Raw genomic sequence first — 5,000 nt, 5'->3', positions numbered from 1 at the left:
CTCTCTTACTTTATCTCTTCCTCTCCTTATAGCCCCAGCCACTTCCGACACTCGAGATGTATAGAATTGTTTGAGAATCGCCCGAAGCGCCGCGAGATTACTTGGGAAAACGGATATGTCGTTCGGTTTGGCACTTGGAAGAATGGAAACGGTATGCACTACTCGAGACATAGTATGCTCTTCGATAAATGCAAAACTCAACATACTCAAGCATCATCCTCTTTCAATTGTACGTTTCTCAAGTCCGAAGATGTTCCTTTCCATAGATTTAAGCTCAATCCAATAATGCGTAAACCTTTTTCTTGGATATTTTCAACGATTCGATAATATTCCGTTTCTTATCGTAAATCCTAAATAAAAAAAAAATAGATTCGTAGAATAAGTTTTTTTAATTAGTTATTAACGAGAAAAATCAATGAGGAAATGAAGGAAACGTGTGGAACAACGTGATAAGCTACATATGTCTGTCTTTTTTTGAATCATAATATGGCGATCTCTCGAAATACGTGATACCGTAGGGTAGGATAAGATCAAGGATGCGAGGGATGAACCTATCCCCGGGGCAAATTCGGATGGACAAAGCCGCAACGTGACCGATCTCGTCTGTGTTGAACTGCGGTTTGAACGAATGTTTTGCATTTTACTCCTGCGAGCTAATTTATGTGGGAGAAATGCCACCCTCGTTTCACACCCTCTTGCCTGACTGGTCGACCGTTTTATTTTCACTTAGACCTACCAAGGAGATTCTCAAATCCGCTTTACCGGAAACTGACTCCGTCGGAGGATCCCTCCGTACTTTTCCCTTTTTCTCTTTCTCTCTCTCTCTCTCTCTCTCTCTCTTTCTCTCTTTCCCTTTCTCTCGTTTTACCGGAGCGAGGATCTAAATATCCAGGAAGATTTCTAAATACGGGTAGATAAAAGATAGGTTCTGTATATAGAAAGAAATATTTATTCTTTTTCTTTTTTCTACATGTTTGATATATTTAATTTTAATCGTCGTTAACGTTATCTCAAAAATTTTATTAACTATCCTTCACGTATTACCGTTATTTTATTCGATAACGATAAAACGAGAAAAATAATTTATTTCGTCGAATATGATTCATGAGAAAATTACGTTTCAAAATTAACGTGAAAATAAATCCCGATTTTTCAAAATATATATTTATTGAATATTAAATAAAACGATTGGATAACAAATTAACTATATCTTCTTCGTAAACGATATAATTAAGAAGAAGTGTCAGGTTGATATTCGTAGTAAACGTCGGATTTACAGGGATGTAAAATTAATATGAGATTCACTGGTCGTCCTACGAGCTTGAGGCAAGAGAGAAAAAGAGAAAAGGATAGAAGAGAAAGGATAGGATGAGAAAAAGAGAAAAGAAAAGGAAGAGAAAAGGGGAAGAGTGAGATGGAAGGAGAAGGGGGTATATTTAGCACAAAAAGCCTCTAATTTCCAACGAGGGTGTAAAAACGGGGTTGGCACTCGGGTAGGTATACGCGGGCCGTTTGTTGGGTCTATAAAACGCCGCTTAGCTTTTTTACCTCCTACCTCTGGCCACCGAAAGGGGTGGTTTTAACCCCGTTAAGCTGTTTCCCGTCTTTTCCCGCGTTCCTTTTTTCCGCGGCTGCTAAATTGAGCGCAGTTCTCTCACCCTTCCTGCGGCCGCTTGCACACGATTCTTCTTTTTTCCTTCTTCTCGTTCTCTTTGCTTCTGCTCATCCTCGCTTTTTCCTTTTTGCTTGGTTACTCGACCAGCCAGGACTTTTTTCTCTCAGATCCGTCCTTCTATCCACAAAGACCGAACCGAAGCAATTACGTGTTCTTTTTCTTTTCCTTTTTTTTCCCCTTTTTTTTTCTTCGGCTATATACCCAGTGATATTCCACAGGTGTTACGAAGAAGCTTTTGTAAATTATTAAACGACGTTAATTAGATATATCTCACGTGTTTGCTTGTTTCTTCTGATATTTCGCGAATCGTTAAGTTTCCCTACAAATTATCATATATAAAAATATATATATATATATCTTTTTTTTCTCTCATTATCTTTCTTGCGTACAGATTATAACGAAGATACTATTGTATATGACAAAAGTTAAAAGAAAAAATTTCCCCATCAAAGCTACGTTAACCAAAAGAGATATATCGTAGTTCTCAAGTCTTCCTAGAACCTCTCGGCATCGAACCTGTCCAGCACGAATATCACATATACATACATACATATATATGTACGTACATACATATATATGTACGTACATACATATGTACATACATACGTACATACAAACATACATACATTCGTACACCGAGTGAGCAAATGGGTGGGGGGATCGGTTCGAATCTGTCCCTAACGTAGTTTCCAGTTGAAACGCAGATCTGGTGTTGCCCTAACTCGGCCGGGAAACTCAGAAATCTAATGCCAGGAAGGACACACGGGCCGCGCCAGCTCGCCGTTAACTTTTAATGCACGGGATTAGTGCCGCGGGTGCACGCGGCTCTCTACCCAAACTTTGCGCTAATTTGTTCGTCTATTAATCCCGTACTTGCCATCCCTTCTATAGAAACCAAAAGAAGCCGTACTTTGGATACCAAAGGAAACGGACCCGTGTCATTGGACACATCACCGATTGCATTAAGTTACATTATTTGATGAAACAATAAAATTTATAAACATCCTTAATACGTGAATATTTTTAACACGACAAGTCACAACACTTTAGATCGAATACTAAAAACGTAATTGCAATTTAATATTTATTTAAACGAACACAAAATCAAATAGAATTTATAATCGAGTAAATTAGTAAATTGAGTCGTTAATTGTATTTCATGAACACATTATGTTAATGGTGTTCTACATTATCTGATGTAAAGCTTGGTATTAGGATTGAAAATAGTGAATCGGTAGAGAAAGAGAGAGAGAGAGAGAGAGAGAGAGAGAGAGAGGAGGGGCAGAGAAAGCAAGAAACTACCCTCGACATTAATCAACCGTCATCTTTGCTAGAAACCAAGGCAGCTTCCATCATTTTCCCCTCCTGTTTTTCATCTTCTCTCCCCCTCCGAGAAGTTTAATGACTTCGCGCTTAGTGTATCTTCGTTAAAATTTTAAATAAGCTTGAATAATACGCCGGCCGCTTCTGACAACGTAACAACGAATATCTCGCCATTACTTTCGATACTTCGATCGTTACTTTTCAATAAATTTAATTTTCTTACTAATCTTGAATCTTAGGAAAACTCATTTAGATAATGTACTAAAATAAATGACGTTTCCACCTTATTACATTATTATTCGCTTGAATTTTCAGAAGAGAACCGGACTAAGGGATGCGAAAGAAGGATTGAATCGACGTTGAAATTTGCGTACTGCTTCGAAGCAGTTTTGAAGACGACGTAAGGGGATGAAACGAAGAGATAATGATGGAAAGTTGGAGAGTAGAGAGACAGAGGGAGGTACAGAGAGAAGAAGAAGAAATAGGAGTAGAAGGAGGAAAAGGAGGAGGTGGAGAAGGAGGAATTAAGGATGTCTTGAATAATGACTCGGTAGGGAGGGGTGGGTGTTGAGGTAAATCGGGGGATGGGGTTTACCAGTCGGGTGCGCCATCTTGCCTCGGCTCTCTACTTATAATTATTGATGTGGCCCGAACTTTATATAAACTCGAAACTCGTCTCCCTCGCACCGTCGGTTCGCCACCATCTCAACCCCCGGTATCGGAGCTCCGGGGTGGCGGCAGAAAGAGAGGAGAGAGAAGGTGGTGGTGGCGGTGGCGGTGGCGGCGGTGGTGGCGGCGGCGGCGGCAGCCTGGAACCATCTCCACGAGAGAGCGAGCAGAAGCAACCCCCGGAGCCCCGGCCGTCCCCGTCCACCCCTCGCGGCTCTCCAACCAGGCGGCAGGAGGAAATTGTTGGAGTTTTCAAAGTCTGACGTGCAGGATATTATGAGCGAGGGTATGGCGTCGTCGAGAAGGTGGAGGAGAGAAAGAGAAAGAGAGGAAGAGGGAAAGAGAAAGTAAGAGAGAGCGAGAGAACGAGAGAGAGAGAGAGAGAGAGAGAGAGAGAGAGAAAGAGAGAGAGAGAGAGAGAGAAAGTGCTGGAGCAGCAGCAGTAGTGGTAGTAACCGAGGGTGGTCGTGAGGCGGTTTGGGGGTGGTTGAAAGGGTGGCGGAGCGCCGGGGTACTACCCAGGCAAAACTACCCGCCTCGGTTCACTCTTCTGCCTCCAGCCCACCCACCAACCCATTCGTCTAGCTTAAACTATATTCCAACCTAACCTCCACGTAGGTACCTTCTCTCCTTCCACGACCCTACCTACTATCTGACAACCGGGCAATACTTGCTCGAAGGCGATGTGCTCCCTCCTCCTCCTCCTCCTCCTCCTCATCCTCATCCTCATCCTCATCCTCATCCTCATCCTCATCCTCATCCTCCTTTTCCTTCTCCTTCTCCACCTTTTCCATCTCTTTCACCTCCCACGAATGCTTATACCTAGTCAAGTATACATATACAAGAATCTACATTCGCGAATACTACTCTTTTTATCTTTATACACTCTTTTCTTGTAGGATTTCGCAATCCTCGTCTTCGGCATTGCTCCTCTTCTACTTTCGCCTAACTTGTCCAGAGAGATGCGCGAGGATAATCCCACCTAAGCGCACTATGATTCAAAACAATCCCTTGCAATAATGCAAAGATGCATTCCAACTACGATATATTTCCTTACCTCTCTCTCTTTCGCTCTCTCTCTCTCTCTCTCTCTCTCTCTCTCTCTCTCTCTCTCGCTCTCTTTCTCTTATATACGTAATATTCTCAATTTTGTCCAACTCCAAAAAACGTTTCATTATTTTTACATTTTACTTTTTTCTTCTTACTTCTACAACACGATAATTCGCTTATCTCTGTGGAAACTCCGTTAAATCGCTCGTTACTATTCCAACATCATCGTGCTTTGCATGTGAAATTATAGTAAAAAGGTCTTTCTCCCTATCTCTCTCTCTCT

Source organism: Vespula pensylvanica, chromosome 10 (genome assembly GCF_014466175.1).
Source record: "Vespula pensylvanica isolate Volc-1 chromosome 10, ASM1446617v1, whole genome shotgun sequence".
NCBI lineage: Eukaryota > Metazoa > Arthropoda > Insecta > Hymenoptera > Vespidae > Vespula > Vespula pensylvanica.
This window is presented reverse-complemented; position numbering follows the sequence as displayed.